This window comes from Eptatretus burgeri, chromosome 5 (assembly GCF_056783735.1).
Source record: "Eptatretus burgeri isolate ZD-2024b chromosome 5, Ebu_testis_v1, whole genome shotgun sequence".
NCBI classification, from domain to species: Eukaryota; Metazoa; Chordata; class Myxini; order Myxiniformes; family Myxinidae; genus Eptatretus; species Eptatretus burgeri.
In genome coordinates this window covers 23,364,339-23,391,524 of record NC_140965.1, presented here as the reverse complement: position 1 = coordinate 23,391,524, position 27,186 = coordinate 23,364,339, and the positions used below count along the sequence as shown (strand labels likewise).

The following is a 27,186-nucleotide window of genomic DNA, read 5'->3' as shown; positions in this document are numbered from 1 at the left end:
CGAAGTTACGGGGGGATAAAAGGACGGTGTTCGTCAGTCAGAAGGAGTCGCGAACGAGAACGAGAAGGAGTCGAGAACGAGAAGGAGTCGGAACGGAGGGGACGAGTGTGGAAGACTGGAGCCCGAAGCCTGCAGTGGCTGGAGAAGCTGAAGAGAGTCGGACGAGGGGGTGCTCGCGTCGGTGCCAGGAGCTGCACGCCCGAGGGAGGCCGGCAGCGCGACCTGGCCGAGGTGGAGACGCACACCAGGGATAATAAAGATCCTCTATACCCCGAGCATCAGCAACCCCCTCCTGTTTCCCCCCGCGCTGAGATAGTGCGACCAAGGGGGCCCCGTTCCCACCCCCTGCCAGGCACTGTCCACGAGGCCCGCGGGTTCCGGGGCCATCGCCGCTCCGCGTCTCATCACCAGACGGGTAGGCCCGACCCGGTCTCGGCCTCAGGCCGCCTCATTCTTGAGGTATTTCTTTTCCTTGGTTTTGGGTATGTGTTGTCGGCGCCGTCTGTGAAGTAGAATTGTATAAGTGTTGCCGTGTGCTCGGTAGTCGGTATTAGCTCTGCACTGTGTTTTCACTTTTATGTTTGCTTTTTGTGTAAATGGAATTGTGTTTTCTTTTTTTTGTGTGCATTTGGTGGAATTGTATTTGTGTGCTTCCCGTGTGCCGAGAATAAATGTGCTTTATTGTTGAACTGTTCTCCCGCTTCGCTTCGTCTTTTCCCCCATTGAACCCTCATCTTGCTTCACGTAAAGGGTTGGTAGTGGGCTGAACACGCCCGATAATTAATCGAACCGTCGAGGTCGACGATAACACCGCTCGGTTATTCTGATAGTACGGAACGGGTCGCTTAAGTGGCCCGTGTCCGAAGTCGACCTGCGGCGAGGTGCGATCGCCCGGTCTACCCTCCGTGTGGGTACTTAGGTAGTTCGAATTTGGCGAGCAACCCTATCCCACGCGGGGGCTGATTGGCTCGATCGCGGTGAGACCGAAAGGTCCACCCGTGACTGGTTCCCGGCGTTAGTCCGAGAGGGTCACGACTGGATTGTCCGTCCGGTGGGCGACGTGCCGCGATTCGAGTTACGTGGCCGTCGCACGCCGGCGGGCGCGAAATCCGCAACAATATATATATATATATATATATATATATATATATATATATATATATATATATATATATATATATATATATATATATATATATATATATATATATATTTTTTTTTTTTGATAAGTATGTTGATCGCCTCCGTTTGTTTGTGTGTTTGTTTGTCTGTCCGCTCGCCTCCAGCCCAAACCGCTCAACCAAACGTTCTAAAATTTTCAGAGATTAATGTCACCGACCCTGCGACAGTCCTGCGTTGTAGTTTCGTAACATTTAGTCGACCGAATAATAAGTCCACATAGGCCAATAGGCTAATTTGAGCGAAATTTTCTAAAATCCTCAAATTTCATCCGATTGACTTGAAATTTAAAGAGCATTTTCATGTGAGGTCGCTGAATTCAACTACCAATTAATTTTAAGGTCAAAAGGTCAACACAGGCATGATTTCTTGAAATTGCTAGATAGGGCCAAAAACTAAATATATCACTATATCCCAAAAAGTTGTGGATGAGTTACAGCAAAACAAGGTGGATGAGTTGAATAGGTGTCAAGAACAAATAGATTGGATTTTGGTTCGGATCCAACCCATCAGTGGGATACAAAACGTGAACTGTTCCACCTGGCAGACGAATGTGCTCTACTGAGTGCCATTCTACTTTGTGCTGTTTTGCCAAGTTGTCACTCTATGAGTGATTTTTCATTTGTCCGTTTGTCAGCACAGAACTTTCGTGTTTTTCTCCGCAACCGCTTGTCGGATTGAGGGGAAATTTTCACCATTGATGCGACAGACTACTCGTGTAGAATGTTTAAATGATAATTATGACATCATAGGTCACGTGGTGTGGCAGCAATATTGGAAAAAAGAAAAAACTTTGGAGGAAAAAAAACCCAGGAAAACCTTCAAAACTCTTCTCTCTGAAGTGGCTGAACAAATCGAGGCAAAACTTTACATGTATGACCGTCTGTCGATGAGGAACAAAAGATTCACACATATGATATTGTCGAGGCGACGGCACTCAAGGCTTAATCCCCCAGACCCAATTTGTGGTGACGGGCAGTTAACACCACTAGACCGGAAGGTCTAACTTCTACAACCGAAACTCTCGGAGATTAATGTGTGCGCAGGAAAACAGTTAAGTGCTGCACCAGGACAGCACAAGCGAGGGATTAATATTCGAACCCCATGACAAATACACAGATACAGCCTCTTAAAATTAACACATTTAATGAAAATAGACAAATATTTGAAAAGGACAATAATAAATGTAATAATTATAAATACGTGAGGTAAATTAAACTTGAAGTCGAGGCGCCTCGAAATACGGACATAAATACAGACAAAGGGAAACAAATAAAAGAAAACCCCTCCTTTACTCTGGTACTTAGCTTGGCCCAGAGATGGTCTTTGTGGAAAATTGGAATTGAGGCGCTTCTATGTGCACATGTAGACATGTGCAAAATGGCGCCAAACCGCTATTTCGCAGCAGGAACAAACGTACGTCAGGCATTTCGTGAGCACTATTCAACACCAAGGCTCAAAGACAACATGCAGCTGCTTCGTGCATCGATCGTCCTCATCGACCCCCTATTTAGCATACACGAGGCTCGGGGTCCATTCCACACGACCAGCCAAGAGTCGATGGCAATGTCTCGCTTCACCACGCGAGCCAAAAATCACCTCAGCACGAATACAAGAATCATGCCGTCTTCTTCATGCATTGAAGGAAAGCCAGCAGTAAAGCCCTGTTCTGACCGGCCATCACCTCATTACATTCTCTCTCGACCGTGTGCACTCCTCACTCCACACTCAACCCCTCTTCCTCCAAACTCTGTCTCTCGTGCATGCGCTCTCCCGATCTCTCAACTCTGCCTCGTGCATGCACTCTCCCTATCTCTCAACTCTGTCCTCATGCGTGTACTCTCCCGATCTCTCAACTCTGCCTTGTGCATGCACTCTCCCTATCTCTCAACTCTGTCCTCATGCATGTACTCTCCCGATCTCTCAACTCTGTCCTCATGCGTGTACTCTCCCGATCTCTCAACTCTGTCTTCATGCGTGTACTCTCCCGATCTCTCAACTCTATCCTCATGCGTGTACTCTCCCGATCTCTTGCCTCTTCACACTGACGTCACCGAACCACCGTTTCCTCCTCCGGGGCGTGACTTGCTCGCATGAAACCCGGGATGGTGGGGCCTCCACCTGCTCAGCACGTTTGGCTAGTTTCTGACATTACGCCCATCAATCATCAGCCTCGGGGGCGTGACTTCGCCCGCCGTCACCCTTGGAGGTGGGGCTTCTGTCTGCTCGGCACGTTTGGCTCCCGTGTAAATGCAAAAATGTAGGAATAGGTTACAGGGGGGGGCAATCACATACTGGGGGAACTTATTCTTAATCCCAATCTAATTAACATGGCACCACCCCCCCCATGTGGTGACAACGAACACTACAGCTCACAGTCTCCCTACTTAATTACATCGAGATGTCTCCTACATGTCCACGGACCAAACAACTCTATTCAATCCTAACTTCCCCATTAAAATCCTCCATCTACCCCCACAACCATAACAATAGCATTGGTCACATGGTTGGCAGCCATATTGGATTTACCCTAAAACCTCCAAAAATACACCACTCAAAAGAAGTCTTGGCGAGGGTCTGCAATCTCTGATTGCTCTTTTTCTTGTTTATTTTGGAATAAGAACACCATGCCATGGAAGGTGTCTATGCTGCTTTGCTGCTCCATACACCTAAACATGGCATGCGTTTAAAACATGGGAATTCTTCAGGATTCTTTGTAGTTAATTAGCCGAATCAATTCACGAGATCATGATGATCATGTTGGTGTATCACACTCCACATCAGAAAACTCCAGTGGAACTCCACAAAAAACACGACTCACATACCCAACTCATCCATTTATAGTAGATATTATCTTAACCCTCGAACAGGCATGTGATGACAGCCAATTTGAGACATGTATCACTGTCCATCAGATTTAATATTACCGTTTTGACTGTACACCACATATTAACAGGAAAAATATAGTGCAAGAAAACATTTTCTCAAAAAGCAAGTAAAGTGGTCTGGGGTTTGTAATAAGCACCACGTGCCTGTTCTCTTATTTAAATGACTACAATCGACTTTAGTGCAACATAAATTTTAAAATACATAAATACTGTACTACCTATTCTCTACATCGTATCTACCATATTGTGGGGAGGAGTAAGAGTTCAGGGATACCATGGAGTTCAAAATTATATTTTTTGCATATTTAATATGTTGATGGAATCTTAATTCATTGCCAATGCAAATGGCTTCAGCTCATAAACTCCTTGCAGTTTTATGTAAATTTCACCAGAGCTATTCATAACTACCTGCAAAGTATAATTCAATCCGAGTCATTCTGCCGATGACATACACAAGAGTGGGTGGTAAATTGAAAAAAACTTAACAAAGGGGGAGCATAGATTGGAGAGAAAAGGAGAGGTTTGGGGAGTGTGAAAGGTAGGGATAAAAGGAAAGGAGGTGGTTAGCCAAAAATAAGAAAAAAAATGAGGATTTTGACCTGTGGGATATACAGGTTTGGAGTTGGAGAGGTAGGGTTGGGGGGCTGGGGGGGCTGGAGGAGATGGGGTTGGAGAGGTAGGGGATTGGGGTTGGGGAGGGGGGCTGAAAATGTTTGCCATTTTTCATACTAACATATATAGAGACATGACAGAAGTAAATAGACACCTTGAATTTCTTCATTTCATCTGTACAATGCAGTTTTAGTCAGTGATTTGTACTAATATTCGACTATTTCTTTGCTGAAATGAGTTCCTGGGTCTTGTATGACAATTAACTATGCCTCTAACTCAGGGAGCACACAAACTTTCCGATTTTCAAAGAGGACGAATTGTTGGCCATTTGGAAGGTGAAGTTAGTCAGCATCAGATAGCTCAGAACCTTGGCATTGCGCTTTCTACGATCAATCGGGTAATTGTGCAATTCACCAGCGAAGGCAAGGAATCCACAGCTTCCCGTTCTGATCGATCTGGGCCCTCAGAAAGGTGTCTTTGAGCTGTCAAGCGGTCCATTGAGAAAACTCCCCGTTGCAAGGTAGCAGATGTGGCAGAGGAGGTCCAGGTTAGCTCAAGAACTTCCGTGCAGTACTTTCAGCAATTGGGCTCCAATGGGAGACCAGCTTTCAAAGGAGAAAGAAGTGAGCTGATAATATGGCCAACAGACCCTTGGAGTTTTGGCAAACTGTATGTTTTTTTTCAGATGAGTCCCAATTTACTCAATTTTCTGAAAGTGGATGCGTATGGTCTGGAGACTTTCCAGTCAAGAGTTCTCGTTAAATCGAACTGCAGCCAACTGTCAAACACGGTGGTTTTTCAGTAATGGTGTGGGGAGCAATCTGGAGCACTGGTTGGTCAGAGCTTGTGGAGTGTGTTGGCAACATCAACTCTACGACACACATTTCTATTCTTGAGGATGGATGTCTCCCCATCTTCTCCACTGGTCAGATGGTCAAAAACAACACTCTGTTCATGGAAGATGGAGCTCCATGCCAAACTGCAAAAAAGACCAAAGAATGGCAGGACAGAAATGGGATCAAGCGATTTCCATGGCCAAGTCGGTTTCCTGACATGAATGCCATTGAACACATCTGGGCCATATTGGATCGAGTTGTGCGAAAAAATTCCAGGAAACCAACATCATGAGCAGAATTGCTGAACCTTTTGTGGGAAGCCTGGGCAGAAAGCCCACAAGAGAGAATTTCGGAATTTGTTAGTTCTATGCCTGAAAGAGTAAAAGCGTTGAAATCTGCAAATGGCAAGTCTACCAAATACTCGTGTATGTATGTATGTATTATAATGGATAAAATGTTCTTCAAATGTTCGATAAATAAATTATTTGAAAATCATGGTGTCTATTTACTTCTGTCATGTCTGTGTTTAAGGACCATGCATGGCTTGTGGCTCCTTTGTATTTTGCACTTTTGTGACAATGTTAATGTTATAATATGGTATTTCTAGTTAAATCAAATCAACCGAAAAGAAAACGTTGTTTATGAAATTCCTTATATTGAACAGTCCAGATTTCTCGAAAAATGGAAGTGTGTCCACATCTACATTTTTTTTTTTGTTTACCTTGTCGAGGCTCGTATGAGAGCTAACACACAATGCACATCAAGGGGGGCATGAGACAAGAGGGGTGGGAGTGGAAAGGACAAAACAGTGGGGAACAGAGACATTAGGAGATCTGTGGAAGGGAGAGGGATGGGGTGGGAAACATGGGGAATAGAAGATGGACATTACAGGGACTTTCAGGAAGGAAAGCAGGGAATTTGAAGGAGGTGGGTTTGGGTGGATATTTATCGGGGGTAGAAAATATCGAGGATTTGGATGGGGGATAAAAAAAGAGGTGGTGGTGAATATTTCACATTGTAATTATTTTATTTCCTCCTTTCATAAAAGATGGATAAATATTAGATTAAAAAACAACACAAGTCTATCACAAATATCAGAGTACGCAAGTACTCTGTATATTATAGGGGTGACATGGAAAAAAAACGGCCGTCCCATCTGCTACATCCAAAACTAAAGTTGGAGTATCTTCACAAAAAAGTCGCTTTGGCTACATATGAGAACCTATTTGGTTTGTTCAGCTGATTGTCAAAGCAGGGATCACTTTTCAGTTCTCCAGACCATGGAAAAAGCAAAAACAAACAAACAAAAAAAAACAGATCCGTCAAACCCGGGAATTCACCTTCTCGTTCATAAATAATAATAATAATAATAATAATAACAGTAATAATAATAACAATGATAATAATAACAATCATAATAATCTTCAGAAGGCATATTTCCAAGCTGCCTCTATCAATAGCAATGATTCTTGTACTGCACCATTCGACAGTTTTACTCCATGGATCATCCTTTGGTATTTTAATTTTAATAGCTTGAAAGGATTCCACGAAACGTACGAAAAATTATATTCCTTTGTAAACAAATTAGCAGGGATCTGAGGGGTGGGTGTGACTGTCGTACAGTCGTATTTTATTAGTCGTACTTTTTATTAGTCGTACTATTTTATTAGTCGCGCCTGATGGGCGCGGGGCCGCAAAACATTTGCCACAATATCGTACATATGCACATCAAATATCAACAGAAACATCATGCCTTGGAAAATCCCTCGTTTTTTAGTGTTAAATTTATGAAAATAAAATAATAGCGAGGTACCAGTGCTTAACATGGGACACAAGTGATCACGAACCCTCCTCCAGTCACTGAATGTATCAAGGTAAACGTAAACTACTTGATCAAGAACCTTCTAGAGTCATGGTTCCTCGGCGGCAGATTAACTGCATCGGTGTATCACATTGGACAGAACAGCCTGAACAGGGGATTATCCACTCTCACTCTGAATTGAATAAATATTTGAACTGACATTTAGTGTAGCTTTCATCTTTGTTTTGGCATACGACATCAAGTGGAGTGGTAATTGTTCAATCAAGCAGAGGTAACTGTTTATTTCACTCATTTGCACATATCACTGGCTTGCAGCAACAACACGGAGCTGTGCGTTCTGCAATTGTCGCACACATGTCTGTGTTGCAAGATAACAGTATTCTTATGTGATGGTTGTTACGACCTAGCCCTTGGGTAGAGGGCTTGGGGTACCACCTACTGCTCTGGAGGTCCTGATTGATGTGCTCGGGAGACCAATATGTACCCCGTGCGCGGTCGCGCTGTAAAAAATAAAAATAAAAGAGAAAAAGATTTAAAAAGCCCCTGCCAGGCTTCATTGGCCCTATCTCTCAATGATGAAGAATCACTTTGAAAATTAAATCATTATCGTATCCAGATCCCGATTCAGATCTTCACCAAAGTCAAATCTATTTGTCGTGGTCACACACCCAACCTGTCCACCAAATTTTATCTGGATCCATCCACAACTTTTTGAAATATCCTGCACACAGACAGACAGACAAACAAACAAACAAGCCGGTAGGCGGACATGGGTAGTCGATGAAGTCGAATTTAGTCGTTTTTCAGCCGTTACTAGCCAACAAAAGCGTCCATAGCAACGGTTCTTTCTCACACATAACTAGGACATACCATGAACATACCATACCAGTTTCATGTATGTCTGACTCATAGTCTCTGAGATATAACGAACTTCGTTTTTTTGTTTTTTTCGACCAGGGTTCATTCAAAGTCTATCTTCTCCGACAGTTTTCATGGGAGCGGGCTGAATTTTTTTTGTCAAGGAGGCTGAATGTGTTGTCCACAAACGATCATAGTTTGATTTTTGAATTTCGATATTTTTATTTTTTTTGAAAATTTCAAAGGCCCGTTGCTCGGCAACCGAGGGGTCCATAGCAACGGTTCTCAAACGTGCACAACTAGGTCATGGTATGAACCTACCACCAGAGTTTCATCAAAATCGGCCTACGGTTAACGGAGAACTGGCCTGGACAGACAGACAGACAGACAGACAGACATAACGACGGAAAACCTGACAATAAGGGTATATAGATCGACTACCCAACAAACAAGAATGAGACGTCATGCAGAGCACGATACTTGCACAATCCATAAAACACAATTGACCTCAAAAATAATTGGTGATGGAATTAAATGACCAAATATGCAACTCCTCTTCAAATTTCAAATGAATCAGATGAAAATTGACAATTTTAGAAATTGACCTTTTGGCCTATGTGGACCTCAACTATAATTGGTGGTTGAATTCAGTGACCTGATATAAAAATCCTCTTCAAATTTCAAGTCAATGGGATGAAAATTGAGGATTTTAGAAATCTCATCTCAGTTATGGACCTTTGGCCTATGTTGACCTTTTAGTCGATGTTGACCTCAAAAATAATTGATGGTTTAATTCAGTGACCTGAAATATAAATCCTCTTCAAATTTCAAGTTAATTGGATGAAAATTGAGGATTCTAGAAATACCACCTTCATTGTTGACCTTGGGCCTATGTTGACTTTTTGGTCGACGTTGACCTCCAAAACAATTGGCTAGTTGAATTCAGTTACCTGAAATATAAATCCTCTTCAAATTTCAAGTCAATCGGATGTAAATTGAGGATTTTAGAAATACTACCTTTGTTGTAGACCTTGGACCTATGTTGACCTTTTAGTCAATGTTTACCTCAAAAATAATTAGCTGGTTTAATTCAGTAACCACAAATATAAATCCTCTTCAAATTTCAAGTCAATCAGATGAAAATTGAGGATTTTAGAAATCTCACCTGAGCTGTTGACCTTTGGCCGATGTTGACCTTTTGACATCAAAAACAATAGGCTTCTTCCTTATGACAAACTCTACAATGTGGTGAAGTTTCGTGAAGATCGGTTTAAAATTGTGACCTGTAGGTGATTGACAGACAAACAAACAGAATAACAAAATCGACTAAACAATACACTTGAAAAATCTTCGATTTTTTAAGTAACAAACAAACAGACAGAGAGGGGTGAAAATATAACCTCCTTCACCTTCAGTGGCGGAGGTAATAAGATTTTAAACAAGATATGGATGATGTTGGTTTCGAGAGTAGCTATAACATTATTGCCGTCACATAACAATTCCTACATCAATAATTATTGCTTCAAGCTTCTACAAACACTCCACTGGTTACAACAGTACTTGATTACTCTTGTAGTGTAGCCACATACTGAGACTACAAATTAGCAGCCCATCTACAATGTTAATTCCAAATTCTTTCAAACTTCATGTACATCTCCAATCACAGCATTCAAAATTATCTGCATTTATGATTGGTCAGTCTAACTCATTAAAAAAAAGTAGGAAAGACAAATGAAGTTCCAAGAACTCCTGGAAATTGTATAGGATCTTCTTATACCTATCCTGAAATGAAATATCGGAGCTTCTAATACTTGCAGCGAGACAATTGTCGAGAAAGCAGTGATGTAGGGATTGTTATGTGACGGCAATACTGTTAGCTACTTTCAAAACCAACATCATCCCCATCTTGTTTAAAACTTTTTTTTTGGACTAGTTCATCATCCCGACATTGCTTTTTTATTCCGCATTAAATATATTTATTCATTTGTTAACGAGCGAGTTCATGGAACACCTTACCATACGCAGTCTTGAGAAACAAGGACACCAGCGGGGTCTGCGAGTGTCCAATTTGATTGGTCGAGATGATGTAAAATGCAGTGATATTTTGTCCAAGTACTGCTAAATTGAAGGGTTTTTAAAGTGCCAAAAAGATGATTTGTGTTCTTCAATGTTTAAGTTTATCATTCAATCGAAATAAAAGAGATTTTAAAGGTTGTGGAAAGAAAAGAAACTTTTTGGAAGTTTACCGTTCTTAACGCATGTCTTTTACACCATCTTATTTAGCATGTTACATTAGTTTTCATACCTGTTGTTTGTGTCCTTTATGACGTCCCTAAAAACAGTAAGTTTCCTGTTTGGAATGATTTTCATTCTTGTTTGACTGCCAGACAGGCAGACAGAGTAAAAATATTATCTCACTCCTCTGCACAAGCGTGATCGGGACGAGATTCCGAACAATTTGCCAAACTTTCAGGGCCGCAGTACTGTGAAACTGCAGGTTCATTTTTCAATCCGTACTCAAACTATATCATTCTATTGAAATTAAGTTGTTCCTCGATCATAAACTGATGTTTGTACACAGATAAAGTGAGCCATGAATTGGTTAACCCCACTTTTCGCTTCGCATACACAGGGTAATTATTCCTCACCAACTTATATCCCACATAAACTGAGAAACACCCTATACACAGCACTTATACCATTACATATGACATCAGCACATCATACCTTGAGATAACTGAGACAGAGTTGGCATTGTCTGAGAAACCCAACCATCGTGGTTAGCAAATTCATATTGGGTTAGGATTCAATTACATATTTGTCCTGCTTGTTGCATCATTACTGAGTGACGTAACGGTAGCAGTATGGAACAACTGATGTATGGCTTCCAGTTATGCAAGCTATGCAAGTAAATATATGCAAGCTATGCAAGTAAACCCACAAAGCTATGTTATGCTATGCAAAGCTATGTTATGTTATGAACACAATACAAGCTATGCAAGTAAACCCACAAAGTGCATAACTTTCCATCATTATCATTGATAGACCTGGCAAGATAGCTCAGAGATTGCATATTCACCTTTGACCTGCCTGGACTGGGTTTGATTCCTGAACTGGAAACAAACTGTCATCCCAGTGCTTCATAAGCAGGACATGGATTATGTCAATGCGTGTCTCATCCTTTGGAAGGACCCGTCTGGTGGCATTCAATGGTGGATGTTAAAGATCACACGATTACTTTCAAAAATAATCGGCCATTGTTTGCTGGTGTCTGGGTCGAATTCCAAATCCCTGTCCTGTTAACCAGAAGCATCCCTGCGGTAGATTGGTAATGTACTGTTGTGGAACCAGGAGTCGGGGGTGAGAAGACCATGAGGGGGGAGTGGGGGTGGGGAAGCTATCTCGGGTTCCCACCAAATTCTCCAGAATCGCAGGCCGTCGCACACGAATAACTTCATGATGCGGCGGGTCGCTAATCGACCATGAACGCCAATAACTCGACCACGTGACTTAGGGTCCTCCGTCGAATAAATACCGTTTACCTAATGGTCACATGATCTAATTACCGGGGGACACGTCATCGGTATGCTTTGTTCAAACCGGATCGCCTTACCGGATCAGATGCAGCAGAGTGTAACTGCCCAAGGACGTACCGGCTAGAAAAACAGATCGTTGGGGGATAACGTCCTGGCCAGGCTAGGATATGAACCATACTGGACCAATGAAGAAAAGACAAAAACGAGCTGGGAATACTTCTCCACAAAGCACTTATTTACAATCAAGCGAGGAAAGGTATGTGGCACAGTAAATGGGGTTTATTCATATGTACAACAGGGATAGCATGGAATTTGTGGGGTGCGACAAGAGGACAAGAAATTTAGAAACGCAAACACAGAGCAGACTTATCCCATTATCACTTCTACAATCTTAACTTATGCTATGACAGGTGCCATCACAGACACACACACATAAACCCGAGAAAGATTAGATAGCCAGAAATAAAGAGAGCAGATGAGGATAAACGGCCTCGCAGTACCTGGCGTGGTCGGCCGACCAACGCAACCCAATACGTTTTGGGGGAGAAATATTGGTGTCTAAGGTGTGGGAGTGGGAGCTGTGGTATAGAGAAATATGGGTGGTGCGGTCTCGTGCCAGAGGAAACTGATTGTGAGTCAGTAGGATACTCTTTGTGCATCCAAAGGGGATGAGATAGAGGGGTGGAAAGAGAGAAAGGAGAGAAGATGCGGAAGGCGACAGATCCCTAACCTGGTCGTGCATAGGTCTTGTGAGTGTAGCATGTACATCCGTGGGACACTCCGCTTGAGTGTTCCCACCTCAAGAGTTGGCATGTTGTCTCTGGCTTAGACACTTTGCTGGGGCTCGTGGCAACATGCGCTCGGCACTGGTCCTCCGGAATAAGCACGTCTCAGTCGCACACCCACCGAGAGTGAAGAGCCAGCGACGGACAGAGCCGAGAGAAGCAGTGAAGGAGAGGGCTAGGCAGAGAGGCGAAGAAGAGGGCAAGGCAGAGAGGCGAAGAAGAGGGCAGATGGTTCCGCGATCCGCCTTTTATAAGCCCTGGGCGAAGGATGGGGTGACAACCCGAAGCAAAGCATTGTGACCTGAATCCCACTTCTCTATTTGGCCATAGCAGTCCCAGCCATGCCCTGCCAGGCTCCTAGGGCCGGAAGCGGTCTCATTCGCACATCTGGCTTGACACGCCTGGAGCTCCATACCGAGCTCCCGGGTTGATCTTCCCTCGACCGCCCCACCCTCGCCACCCGTCTTGCAGTGTTCTGGCGACTGGACAAGGGTCGTATCCATCCCACGTGCCCACCCTGGACACCCCCGGCGAGTTCCCTTACAAGGAACTTCAACACAGGAGGGTGCCATGAAGTCCATCAGGACCTGCACTATTACCAACTTATTGTTGTTTGTCCGTGCTCTATCCTATTAAAAAAATTCTGAGCATCAAGCAAAGAAGCAGCACGTATAATTTTGTCTTTGGTATCACTCAGTCAGGGTTTGAACCATTGACTTCACAGCCACAGAACAGGTGCTCTCACCATTATGCCACTGAGACTGGTTTAGAAATACCAAGAAAGATTGAGGATAGAGGGGTAGAAGGATATTAGCAGTACTTGAAGGTAGCTTGTGTGTGGATGGGTGGTTGTAGCTGGAGTTGGTGTTGCACAGGCATGATGGGCTGAATGACCTCCTCTTGCATCAATGTTTCTTCTTCATCTTCCTTTTCTTGTCCTCCTCTTTCTTCTTCTTCTCATCATCTTTGTAACTGCAAAGCTGCAAAGATGAACATACACCATGGTTAACGGCTTGCATTACCTCCATTCCCGACGCATTGGTGGGATCATCTTAAACCGTTTACCGGTATGCTTTGACAAAGGCATTCAAGTAACACCTTAATCCATGCGACTGCTTCTCATGGGGGTTCTTTAAGGGGCAAGACAAGAAGATAGCCCCACTTGACTGTTGACTCACAAACAATGATCTGGGATTGAACACGTCAAATTAGCCGAGACATTTTGGCAAAGTGTGCACACAGATACAGCTACTTGGTTAATCAGAATGGTAGTTTCCTCTCTGCAGTGGTACCAGTTGTATCTTTGCTTCGTTAATAATAAATTCGTCATTAATAAATGTGGAAAATCATGGCGTTTCATCTGGAACACCCTGTATCTATCGTGCTCCGTGGAGCTTTTAAAAAGTTCTCCGAACATGATACTCCCAATTGTTCAAGACATGCCATAACTAGTTGAATGAAGAAGAGCACTGATAAATAAAAAATACATTTTTATATTTCCTAAGTACAGTACTGTATCTCATATATAAAGCTCATTCTAACCATTCAATAATTAATTCACTGGCTGACTGATATTAAAGATCGGTACCTTCTGGGTGATGTAGTGAGCTGAAATTTTGTGTGCCGACAGACATCAAAGCCGACACACCGGAAAAAAACACAGAACCGTAGGAAAGCATCCGTAAATTAAAATATAAATAAATGGGGAAAAATAAATGCTGGTGAGCGACCAGAGACAATGGGGAAGCATGGTTCGTTCTTGCTTACAATGTGTATTATCCTGCTGTTGGCTTAGTGGTTTGGGTGGTGGCTTGGGATCCTAAGGTCTTGAGTTCAAGCCCTGTCAACTGCTGAATTCATGCAGCAGGGGGTTGACTCAACGTGTCATCCTTCTAAGTTCGGCGAAATGAGTACCAGAGTATCAGCCAAAAGGCTGCACACGAAGGGAAGGGGTATCGACGGATTGATTAAATCTGGTATTGGTGTGGCGCAGGCATGATGTGCCGAATGGCCTCCTCCTGTGCCTTAATCCCTTGAAAATCCCACTCGTATATAAAATGAGTATTTAAAAAAAAATTGAAATAAAAAGTGTCTTGGAATGAGAATACAGGTATTTTGAATTTAGGAAACCTTTCTTTGGTAAAAATTTGTAATCTACAACAATGGACTGTCATAAAACCTACCCCTGACTATTCGGTTTACAATAACCTTCCGTATCTGTGGAATACTGTACTTAGGCAGAAAATATTTTTGTTAAACGGTGAGAAAAAAAAAGAATAAATTAATAACTTAACATATCATAAATATGACAAGTTAAGGCGATGATCGATTGATGTTTGTGATAAATACTCGTTTCCCTGGAGCTTTGAAGTCTCAATGAAAGGTATGGTCGGCATTTGGAAATATTCGGTATGTGGCACTTACGCACATACTCAATCCACCACGCATGCTCCGCTCAAGCCTGACTTCATATTTATATTTCTCTGAGCAATACGTGACATTTCAGAAAATGGAGACATTTATTATGAAAACGATTCATTAATTCTCCCATACGTATGTCGTCAACAACAATTCATGGTGGGATGTTCTTGCAGAAGGGTGCCGACGGATTGTGTTCTCTCTGCACCTTCATCCGTCGAGGTCGAGTTATTCTCTAAATGTAAGACGAAGGACCCTGAAAGCAGATATCATGCCACTATTTACCGAGAAGAGACTATGACACATATATATATATATATATATATATATATATATATATATATATATATATATATATATATATATATATATATATATATATATATATATATATATATATATATATATATATATGTACACTCGGGCAAGAGACTGACTAATACTTATAATTCAACGACCCCAAATTATTCCCACTGTCGAATGAAGTCGCTCGGGAAACATAAATTTGCCCAAGTCTTTCACGAACCGGATGGCCACGATTGACGTTCGATAAAAGGTGGCAGGAATTCGCTATTTGTTCAGGGTGCCAGCGATAATGAGCTTACTCTTTGCAAAAGACAGAGTGGGATATTTAACATCCATTAACGGACCAGTACTGGCAAACAATTTCTCCAGCTCGAAGTCCTTTTGAGGGACAACACACATTGATCTACGGCACTGCATGTGAAACACGAGCACGACATCTTATAGCTGGGACGAGATTCGACTCCAGGCTAAACACCAGTCATTTCGAAGGACGGTGTACAAAAAAGGATGGCCCCCCCAAAAAACGAACATAAAGTAGGAGTAAGAACAAATAAAATAGGGATTGCATGATTCAAGGAGCAGTCTTGTCACACGGGAGAAGGATATGGGGGTGGTAATAGATTTTGGGGGTAAGCAGACAGCACAGTGCCAGTGAGCTATAGGTAAAGCCAACAGGGTTTTAGGGTGCATCTTTGGAGGGATAAATTATAAATCAAAACAGGTAGTGTTAACACTGTACAGGAATTTAGTGAGGCCTCATCGAGACTCGCTATTGGGTACAGTTTTGATCACCACATCAAAAGAAAGGACATAGCTGTCAAAAAAAAGGGTTCAGCGTAGAGTGAAAAGACAGATTCCAGGCCGAGCTAGCCGAAGCTATGAGGAGCGGTTGAAGGAGACTGGACCTTATACATTCGAAAGGAGGTGATTACGAGGGGGTTTGATAGAGATGTTTAAGATCATGAAGGGTACAGACAAAAAAAAGTGTACAAGTTTTTTTTCAGCAGAATGAACAGTGATAGAAACCACAGGCTGAAAGTAAAGATGAAGCGAGTTAGGTCGTACAAGGGTCTTTCACCGAGAGAGTAGTTGATGCATGGAATGGGTCTCTCTTGTTGGTTAGTGGCAACAGAAAGAGTAGTTTAGGTTTAAATTGTAATTAGATCGGTACTTAGATGCATTGAAGATAGAGGGTTACAGGGATATTGGTCGGACTGGGTGATCGTGGTATTTGGTGTTGGTGTTGTGCAGACGTGAAGGGACGAATGACCTCCTGTGCCAGAGTTGTTTGTTGTTATTCTTTGATATATATATATATATATATATATATATATATATATATATATATATATATATATATATATATATATATATATATATATATATGTCATGAAAAAATGGCAAAAAGGGCAAAGTAGTGAGAGTGGCACCACTGGTGGATGCAACAAGAAATGTAATGAACAAAGGAAAAAAAGAGGGATGGGAAGAGGAATAAACACTGCAATGTGCAAGTAAGAGGAGTGGGTTAGGAGGGTTCATGGGGGTAGTAGAGAAGACTGCTGGCTGAGATAGGGAATGACAGAAGATGTTGGTGCACTCCCTGCTTGAAGCTTTGGAGAGAAGAATGAGGTTGAAGGGTATGTAGAAGTTGATTCCACAGGCGGAGTAAAAGAAGAACGAATGAGTGGAGGTGAGTAGCGATTCTGGACTTTGGAAGTTTCACCAGAAGGGTGTTGCTGGTGGATAACGTGTACCCTACAGGACCCTGAGGGGTGGGGGACAAAGCACGGAGAGAGCAGAGGGTGCAAGACCATAAAGGAGGTGACAGAAAACAGAGAGACCACTGACCTGTATGCAATAGGAAAGTGATCGATCGGCCCATGGAGTCAGCTTCATCGCAGGAGATTCCAATGATCTTGAAGGCCTTGGTTTCCATAGCATCAAGTTGAGCAAGATGTAAGGCATGGGGGCTGCAACTTCTTTGGATAGACATTTGACATTTCAATGCTTAATTTTAGTAAGATCAATAATAATTGTTGATCAATCTTCAATATTACATATATTTGTTAATGAATACAGTTTCACAAGAATCAGAAAAGATGATTAAAAGTTGAACCAGCATGTTTGCTCAACAGTTGTCTTTAGGCAGTTGAAAAGGGAGACTTCCTGGAAGAAAGCATGGTGCATCCTGGCAGATTTGGGAGGGTTGAATGGCTGTCGCCTTTTTGGAGACAAATGGTTCAGAGATCGATACTCTAGTGAAATATACCATGAGATTCGCACTCTGAAGGCCCGTAATAGCATTGCAGGAAACACATCTGGCGAAGGACGATGATGCTGCGTCCCCTTGTTGGCACTGCACATCAGATGGGAGCTTTAGTCATACCCAGGTCGTAAAGGTACCGTTCAGTTATCCCGCCATTGGAATATAACGTGTTTGAATGTTTTCCCACTAGGAGTCATGCCATGGTTTGCTCTGAAGGCGTTTCTCCAGAGGCATCGTCACAAAGGTGCCAGCACAAGGTGCTCAAGAAGGTTGCTTTAGTCTATGAGGCCTCGCGGTATTCTGGAGTAACAAGTTTGTTTAATTCCCTTTTGTTGTTTGTATTAGACCTCTTGTTTCATGAAAGCTGTCAGTTTTCCCTCTGATGCTTTTGCCATTTTGTATAGGCTGCTTCAGTTACAGTGTACGTTGTAAAGTTCTGTATTGTATCAGCATTATATACAATGGAAGCACCTGCTCCCAAGGGGAGCTGCCAGGGGGGTCATGTTATTATCTTTATAGTTATTGATACCATAGCAGAGTACACACTCTACGGGCCATCTTGTTCCAAGCATGCAACACGTTCTGATTCTGGTACATCCCTTTATTTAGACGGTGTATAAGCAACAGACCGCTGCCTCGATCGCTCACAAAAATATACATAATCCGGGTTACGTATGTGAAGCGAAAACGTGCTTACTGCTTAAGTGCATATATAATACATTGTGGTTATATTCCTCTCCCTACCCCCCCCTCCAACCCCCCACCCCCACTATGAAGGAAGAAAATTCCAAGATGGGTGGAATTTTTTGTTTTTTTCAAAACTTCATGGAATGAACCGAAACTTGCACATGCACAACTTCAGGGTGCGCTCATTAATCCATGATTTTTTTTTGCTTCCTTGGTCAAATCCTCTCGGAGGAGTAGATGATACATATACATACATAAATACATGCAAACATACATGCATCCGCTCCATTATGTATAGAATGAGCATCAGCAAAATGATCATTTATTGACTAATCAGTTTCAGCGTGGATATTGAGAAAACAATTTATATTCCTGCTGACCTGTTGATTAAACAGAGTATTATCCACTCATGCCTCACTTTTGCAGTGCATACACCGATCAGTCTGCCTTGTGAGCTCTCTGGACCTGTCCGCCTGACTTATATGTCATATTGTGAGATTACTAAATGGACAGCGCACTGTTATGGAACCATCCTCTCCTTCAATCCACCACATTTGTAACGTAGTTGTAATTTGACGTCATCTATTATAAGTGTGTGTGTGTGCATGTGCGTGTATGCGTGTCAATCAGTGTATATGTGGGTCTCCTCCATAACTTCAAAACCATGAAGCTTAGCGCACCAGAAATTTGCATGCATACTAAGGGAACTCCAAGGGAGTGCAAGAATGAAAACTGGGTGTTTGGGTAAATTTAAACACCCATTTTGAAGATCATTAACGACCTTATGAAATTAAAACAAAAACAGGCTTTATCCTTGGTCAGCTCTCATTCACCTCCCAGGGGTCTTAATCCACCATTTTGTTTCGGCCTATCAAAAATTCCTTGTCTTGGAACAGGTCTTAACGTTTTCTGTACAACAAAGCGCTCATCATCGAATGCCTGATCTTCATTCTTACGAATCGCTAATTGCTTACCAAGTTAGCCATTCCTTATCAACCGTTTCGTTTGAGTGCTCAAACCAGTTGGTGAGCACTCCACAACCTGCTGGGTAATGGAACACACCGCTGTTTCGCCATTCTCTTACTTTCCATTTGATTTATTTGTCTTTTTGACTTTGTTGCTCAACTCTGAATGCTATTCTTCGATGTTTGTTTGTTTGCACATTTTTGTGGGATCTGCTTTCCTTTAGGATGTTATTTCATTTTACTCGGAGCTTTGAGCGATGTTATCTTCAATATAAAAGCAAATTAGATGTTTTTTGTTTGTGACGCTACTCCTCTGAGCTCACAAGGTTAATCGCGACAAACTTTATAAAAAAATGCACCTTACTTGGGGTTTTAAACAGTCATTTTCTCACAATTCATAACTTATAAACACACGAACCACCCTTAGGCAAAAATAGCATTCCTTTCTTGTTGTAATTCTCTGTAGACTACTGTAGTAAGACCTGTTACCAACGATAGTATATGAGAGTACAACTCTCATATACTATAGTTCTAACTAGCATTTTTACCTGGGTCACGGGGAAGGGAAGGGGTGGGAGTCCGGATCTTTTCTTTATCTCGTTCAACTCCGGAGGGAGGGGGTGGGGAAAGGGTGGGAGGAGGGATGGAAGGGGTGGGGTGGCGGTCTGGAGGGAGGGGGTGGGCTGTGAGGAGGCAGGGGAAGGGGTGAGAGGAGGGACCCGGCATTGCGGGTACCTTTGATAGTGTTTAATAAATAATCATACATGTGAAAAAAATCCCAAGGGGAAAGAAAAATCTCACTTTGGCCTTTCCCATTGGGTTTTGAACTGAGAAGGATATATTATTGGTTGTGAGCTTGCCTTTGAGTTGTAAAAGGACAAAATTGTGGACCGGCTCAAAAAGTTCCGTCTCTAGCCATTTGAATGGATCCATATCGCCGGTGTACAGTGGGGGGCATAATAGGGCAGACAGTCTATGTTTTTCTTTATCTCGTTAAACTCATGATATTCGCATAATTTGAGCCAAAATATCCGCTTAAAAGCGTAACCTGCGATAACGTGAAATGTTTTTAATTCTATCCTCAAATTAATGCAGTTGCGCATCAGTTGGATTACTGTGCGACTCCTTCATAAAAGCGGCAATCTACATACTACTTCTCAATGAATGCAACTAAAACAATATACGAGCAGGCGCCAGTAAGTTTATTACTTCATTTAAAAATCTCATTTTACCATGAGCCTCAATCCTCAAAAGGGGGAAAAAACCTTTAAGCAAACTATTTTACCTTTGTCCTTTTAGAGCAATTAAAGCTTTCAATTGAGCATTCACCCCCATTTTATTATTGCTTATACATTCGGCCACTGACTTAATGGTCAACAATCGAACAATGTGTCTAGATATTATACTTACCTCCTCCAAGGAAGGTGAATGAAGGTTATGTTTTCACCCCTGTCTGTCTGTTTGTCTGCCTATCTGTGAACAGGACATCTCAAAAAGTTGTGGACGGATTTGGACGATATTTGGTGTAATGGTTGGGTGTGTGACGAGGACAAATTGTTTAGATTTTGGTGAAGATCCGAATCCAGATACGAGAATTAAAAAAAAAAAAAATTGTCATTCTTCACCACTGAGAAATGGGGCCAAAAACGATATATAGTATGATATCTCAGAAAGTTGAGGATGGATTATGACAAAACTTGTTGGATGAGTTGGTTAGATAAGAACAAGCCAATTACAGCTTGGTTGAGGTCAGCAGATCTGGCCTATCAGTGGGATACAAAACGTAAACTGTTCAGCCTGGTGAAGGTATGTGCTCTACCGAGTGCCATTCCAGTTTATTTTGTTTTCATTCGCCCAAACCTTCTCACACGTGTGGAACTGGCTTCCCAAGTCTGTTACCTTGATTGTGCTCTTCCCTCCCGGCCTTCAAGTCTGCTTCCATTCACTACCTATGACCTTTGCTACACCCGCTGATGATATCCTGCTCCCATATCACTTGCAACTCGACCTCTTCACCTCATGCTATGGTCCATCCGTACCTTCTTGTTTCCCATTTACTCCTTTCTGTCTGTTGCCTCTTTACTCCATATTCCTCTGCTCTTACATGAGTATTGGCACCTGTATATTAACAATAACAACAACAACAACAAAATCAGAGCATTAACATTTTGCAAGTCTTCATCTTAATTATGAAAAAATCATTAAACACTTCCATATTGGGTGTTGTCTATTTAATGCATCGCATGAGGGAACAGGGGTGGAGAGCGAGATTGAGAAGAGGAAGAGAGGAGGAATGATAGAGAAAAAGAAGGGTAAGGGGGGTGGGAGGAGACTGGAAATAATTTTGGGAGAAGATGGATTATACCAGGAAGGGAGAATGGGGCTTGGGGTGAAAAAGATGCAGGGATCAGAAGGGGGCATTTGTTGTCAAAATTCTTCCATATTTTCCACATAATAAACATACTCCCATTTTTCTGATATTCCAATACAGAACAATATAATTAAGGGTACACAATTATTGTACTAAAATTAAATCCACAAGCACAGAAAACGAATTTTGTCCAAGTTACTCTAATCGTGTTGACACCTGATGCATGGCATGCTCAGGGACTCAAATTCAGTGGAAACGTGTCATTTTCTGGTAATCTACTCTGCGGCTTTGCCCCCATTGAGGTCACATTCACTTCTAAACACTTCGTTACCTGATGTCCCTTTCAAGGTAGGATTATTTCTTCAAGATTTAGGGTTTTTTTTTTTAAGTGGTACGTTAAAGAGTGCTCGGCTGCTCCGAAATGCTCGCTCTCTCATACTCGAATGGTACGTGCCGAGCTCTCTCAGATTGGAATGGTACACTCTGCGTTGGAACCGGTGGGACAGGTATGACAACATGCAATGCAAGGGCTGCCTATTTGCCAGGGTTATTGATGAGCATTTGCTCTGCCTTCTTTGTGGTCGCCTATTCAACAGGAACCCAAGCAGAAAAAATTCCAATAAAGCTAGAGCAGGGGCGATTGACAGCGATTTATGTTTGAGACAGTTGCTGCAGGGCAGAAGATGACTTTTATCTCCTCTGCCATTTTCCTTCATGCTCGTGATGGATACCTTTTTGTTTGTTGTTCTTTACCAAAGCAATCTGTCTTGATCAAAGTCTGCTTGTCTCCTTCACTTATTTTTTGCTTCTGTTTCAAAGATGGCTCATTCTGGGCACGCAAGAAATACTTTTGAGGAAAGCAAAGTGTAATTGTAATTAGGCATTAAATCCCGAGAAAGCTGAGCAGAGTCTTTTGGAGCTATCTGCTATAGTTACTACAGTACACATAGGTATATCCATTCTATTTGAATGGATTGTGGGTAAGGAAGGGGGTGAAGGGAAAGGGTGCTTCAAAAAATTCCATCATCCATCATAATTCCTTCAAGGAACATTTAAATTAAACTTATTGACGAAAGCATCGTATCGAAAATAATATTTTAAAAAGTTGGAGACAAAATTCTCTTTCAAAAACAGTCATGCTTTATGCATTTTGTGGACGGAAAAGAAAAAGTGTAAGTGCAGACTACTTACGGTGCAATTTACACATCATAACTGAATACATGTTTTGAAAATTTGTGGTTAATATCACTTCATAATAATGACCTCCAAAACAATTGCAAGAGTCTTGATTGGGCAATGTACATAACATTGTTTAGTTTAAAATAAAACATCTTTATACCTGATAACTGGATACATTGAGGCAGAGCACAAGAACAGTTTGACTTATAAAGATGATCAGTAGCTAACATTTTAAACCAGACTACATGAGACCAATATTTCTCACTGAGGGAAGAAATCTCCTCGATGTGGTGAGTGGCCCGTTCAAGAAAATTACAAACAAGATAATCACAACAGTTCAAAATATACTCATGATAGTCCAAGAGAGACTCCTTAGTCTGTTTAGATACTCACGATAGTCTGCGAGATATGATAATCCAAAAGATCCAATAGTCTGAGAGATTCTCACAATATTACAAGAGATACTGCAGTCAAACTCACCATGGTCCGAGAGGTACTCATGGTAGTCCAAGAGATATGATAGTACAAAAGATGTTTAAAAAAAGTGTGTTGGAGCATATTTTTACAGAACATAGTGTTTCAATAAAAAAACATTTTTTACTTTATTACTAATCATGTATGTTTACCTCTGCTACCGAAATTTGGACAGAGGTTATGTTTTCACTCCGAAATGTTTTTCCGTCTGTGAACAGCATATCTCAAAACGTTGTGCACGGATTTGGACGAAACTTGGTGGACAGGTTGGATGTGCGAAAAGGACAAAATGATTCGATTTTGGTGAAGATACAGATCCGGAGACGATAATTTTTAAAGTGGTTCTTCACCATTGAGAGATAGGACCATAAATTATATATAGCACGATATCTCAAAATGTTGTGGACGGATTTGGATGAAACTTGGTGGATAGGTTGGGTTGTTGACAAGAACAAGCCGATTAGATTTTGGTGAAGGTCCGGATGCAGATCCAGACTATCAGTGGAATACAAAACAAACTGTTCAACCTGGCAGAGGTATGCGATCTACTGAATGTCCTTCTAGTTTTTGTTCTCAGAACATTTTAAGCGACCCTTGTATCACATCACAAGACAGCTGTATTGTGCCTTTTCCATGCATCTGGACCGACTGTAAAAAATAAAATGTTGGAATAGTAATGATATACAGTGCCTATAGAAAGTTTACACCACCTTTCAAAATTTTCACCTTTTGTTGCCTTATAGCCTGGAATTAAATTGTATTAAATCAGACTTTTCCCACCTTTATTTGCACATCATAACCCACAACTTCCAAGTAAAAAACAAATTTTACACATTTCAGAAAATTAATTAAAAACTAGCCTGGAGGCGACGATGGTTCGTGGGCATTATTGAACAATGCCACGACAGGTACAATTGAGTTAGTGGAAGCTTTTGAGGAAGCCCTACCATAAAAACCTATCTCTTCCGTCAAAATTGACCAAATCAAATCGGATTTTTTATATGTTGTACTTAAGGACATTACGCACAGCTTCTAGGAAATGAAATTGCGAGAAAAAAAAAATCGAGAAAAAAATAAAATAAAAAATTCAAGTGGGCGTGGCTCCACCCACAAGGGGCGTGGGACACCCCTCATACAAAAAGACACAACTAGACCATGATATCTAGCTTGTGTCCAAGTTTCATCAAGATCGCATCAAACATCACGGAGCTATGCTCTGGAGAGAGTCATAAACAGACAGACAGACAGACAGACAGACAGACAGACAACGAAAATAGTGGTCACTGCTGGTGCCCGCGAACCAATACAAAACTAGAATATCTTGGTTGGATAAGTGTCCACCCCCCCCTCTTATAATAGCAATTGTACATGAGTTCAGGTGTAACCAATCACCTCCAAAATCACACACCAAGTTAATTGGCTTCCACCGATGTTAATTGCAGTGATTCTGATTATTTCAGAATAAAATCAGCTGTTCCTATAGGTTTCCTCTGCTGGGTAGTGAATTTCACAGCAAAGACTCCACTATGAGCACCAAGGAGCTTTCAAAAGACCTCCGAGATAAAGTTGTGGAAAGGCACAGATCAGGGAATGGGTATAAAAATATTACAAAGGCCTTGAATATCCCTTGGAGCACAGTCAAGACAATCATTAAGAAGTGGAAGACCTTCCGAGATCAGGCCGTCCCTCCAAACTGGATGACCAAGCAAGGAGGAGACTGATCAGAGAGGTTACCAAGAGGCGAATGACACCTTTGAAAGAGCGACAAACCTTTATGGTAAAGACTGGTCACTGTTTGCATGGGACAACAATATCCCAAGCACTCTACAAGTCTGGCCTGTACGGTGCGGTGGCAAGAAGGAAGCCATTACTCAAAAAGCCCACCTCGAGTCCCATTTGAGGTATGCAAAAAAAACACTGGAGATTCTGAAGCCATGTGGCAAAAAGTTTTGTGGTCTGCAGAAACCAAGATGGAACTTTTTGGCCGAAATGCAAAACATTACACATGGCACAAACCCAACACAGCAGATCACCCAAGGAACACCATCCCTACTGTGAAGCATGGTGGACGCAGCATCATGTTATGGGATATTTCGCCTTAGTAGGGACTGGGGCACTTGTCAGGATATAAGAGAAAATGGATGGAGCAAAATACGAAAAATCCAAGAGGAAAACGTGCTGCCCTCTGCAAAAAAGCTGAAATCTGGGACGGAAGTTCACCTTTCAGCATGACAACGACCCGAAGCACACAGCCAAAGCTACAATGGAGTGGTGAAGGAACAAAAAGATAAATGTCCTTGAGTGGCCGAGTCAGAGCCCTGACCGAAATCCAATCAAAAATCTGTGGCATGACTTGAAGATTGCTGTCCATCAACATTCCCCACACAACTTGACTGAGCTTGTACAGTTTTGTAAAGAAGAATGGGCAAATATTGCCCAATCAAAGGTGTGCAAAGTTGATAGACACCTATCCCAACAGAATCACAGCGATAATTACTGTCGAAGGTGAAAAGACACAGGGCAAGACTTATCGCGGATATGCAAGCAAGAATTTACAATGATGGAAAACACTTAACAGTTCTACTTATAAGATGGGCCCACACACTCAGACGATTTAGTGAAAGATCCCTGCAGCCAGAGAGGGAGAGACGAGCTGGGAGTCGCAGTTCACGTGGGTACCTGTACGCTGAAGGGAGGGAGTACTCTGTGGTGCGGCACCTGCTATTGGTCGTGCAGCTCAGCCCACAGTCACACGCGTGGGGCTCGTGCCCATGGAGGAAACCGAGCGGGGCAGTCGGAGTCCCAGGGCGGAGATCAGGGTCATGGACGGGACTCAGGAAAACTCCACGAACGCCAGCAAAATGTAGAGCGCACACCAACCAACTTGCTCCTCCAAAAGAAATCTCGTTCCTCCTCCAAGAGACTTACTCAGAACCAACGACCGAACCCCCTCAGAACTCTTCAGAACTCCTCTCCACAGAACTCTTCGCTGAGGATGGCGTCGTAACTTTTATGGACCTCCCTGAATGGGGCGGGGGCTCGGTGGAAGAGACGTTACTGTCTGCCCTGACTGGATGGGGCTCCCATGGGTCCGCCCTTTCTGGGTGGGGTTTCAGCCATGCCGGACAAACCCCGCCCCCACTCCACGCATGCCCATACTCAGCAAAAAGAAGTTACAAAGTTTGTGGAAGCCGAGAAGGAACTGCCAGAGATTCTTCCTCGGACAGCGAGTCGCCGGTTAGGCGAGTGAAGCGCTTGTTCAGTGTTGTTGTCGGTTTGTTTGTTGGATGGTCTTAGATGGTTTGTTGGATGGTTGTTAGATGGTTTGTTGGATGGTCGTTACATGTTTTGTTGGATGGCCTTAGATGGTTTGTTGGATGGTTGTTAGATGGTCGTTACATGTTTTGTTGGATGGCCTTAGATGGTTTGTTAGATGTAATAACCTACCTAAAAGAACATCGCAATGCACACCTTTGATTCTCCCACTAGACAAAAGGAAGGGACCTGTCTCACATGTACTTAATGGAGTAACTGACCTTTGGGACATCTGTATGTTTGAATGCATATGGTTTCCAGATCCGTAACAACATATAATATATATATATATATATATATATATATATATATATACATATATATATACATATATATATATATATATCGGTAGTGAGACCAGCTATGTTGTATGGTTTGGAGGCGGTGGCGCTAACAAAAAGACAGGAAGCGGAGCTGGAGGTGGCAGAGTTAAAGATGCTGCGATTCTCGTTGGGAGTGACGAGGATGGATAGGATAAGGAATGAGTATATTAGAGGGACTGTGCAGGCAGGACGGTTTGGAGACAAAGTGAGAGAGGCGAGATTGAGATGGTTTGGACATGTGCACAGGAGGGAAGCGGAGTATATCGGGAGAAGGATGCTGAAGATGGAGCCGCCAGGCAGGAGGGGAAGAGGAAGGCCAAAGAAGTGGTTCATAGATGCGGTGAGGGCGGACATGCGGGTGGTTGG

At 42.3% G+C, this 27,186-nt stretch overlaps 1 long non-coding RNA gene across 5 annotated transcripts in view; it reads right to left on the bottom strand.

The window, feature by feature from the left end:
- LOC147026064 (uncharacterized) overlaps positions 1 to 27,186 on the bottom strand; it is a 135,521-nt gene that overhangs the window by 92,687 nt on the left and 15,648 nt on the right. For 2 of the 5 annotated variants that reach the window (XR_015058104.1, XR_015058101.1), the window contains exons 2-3: positions 13,337 to 13,496; positions 9,361 to 9,478 (exon numbers count right to left, since the gene is read on the bottom strand). This is a non-coding gene — a long non-coding RNA (uncharacterized LOC147026064). Of the gene's footprint in view, positions 1 to 6,516; positions 7,838 to 9,360; positions 9,479 to 13,336; positions 13,497 to 27,186 lie in introns of those variants that run through there. The other 3 variants (XR_015058102.1, XR_015058100.1, XR_015058103.1) reach the window with 2 other exon arrangements.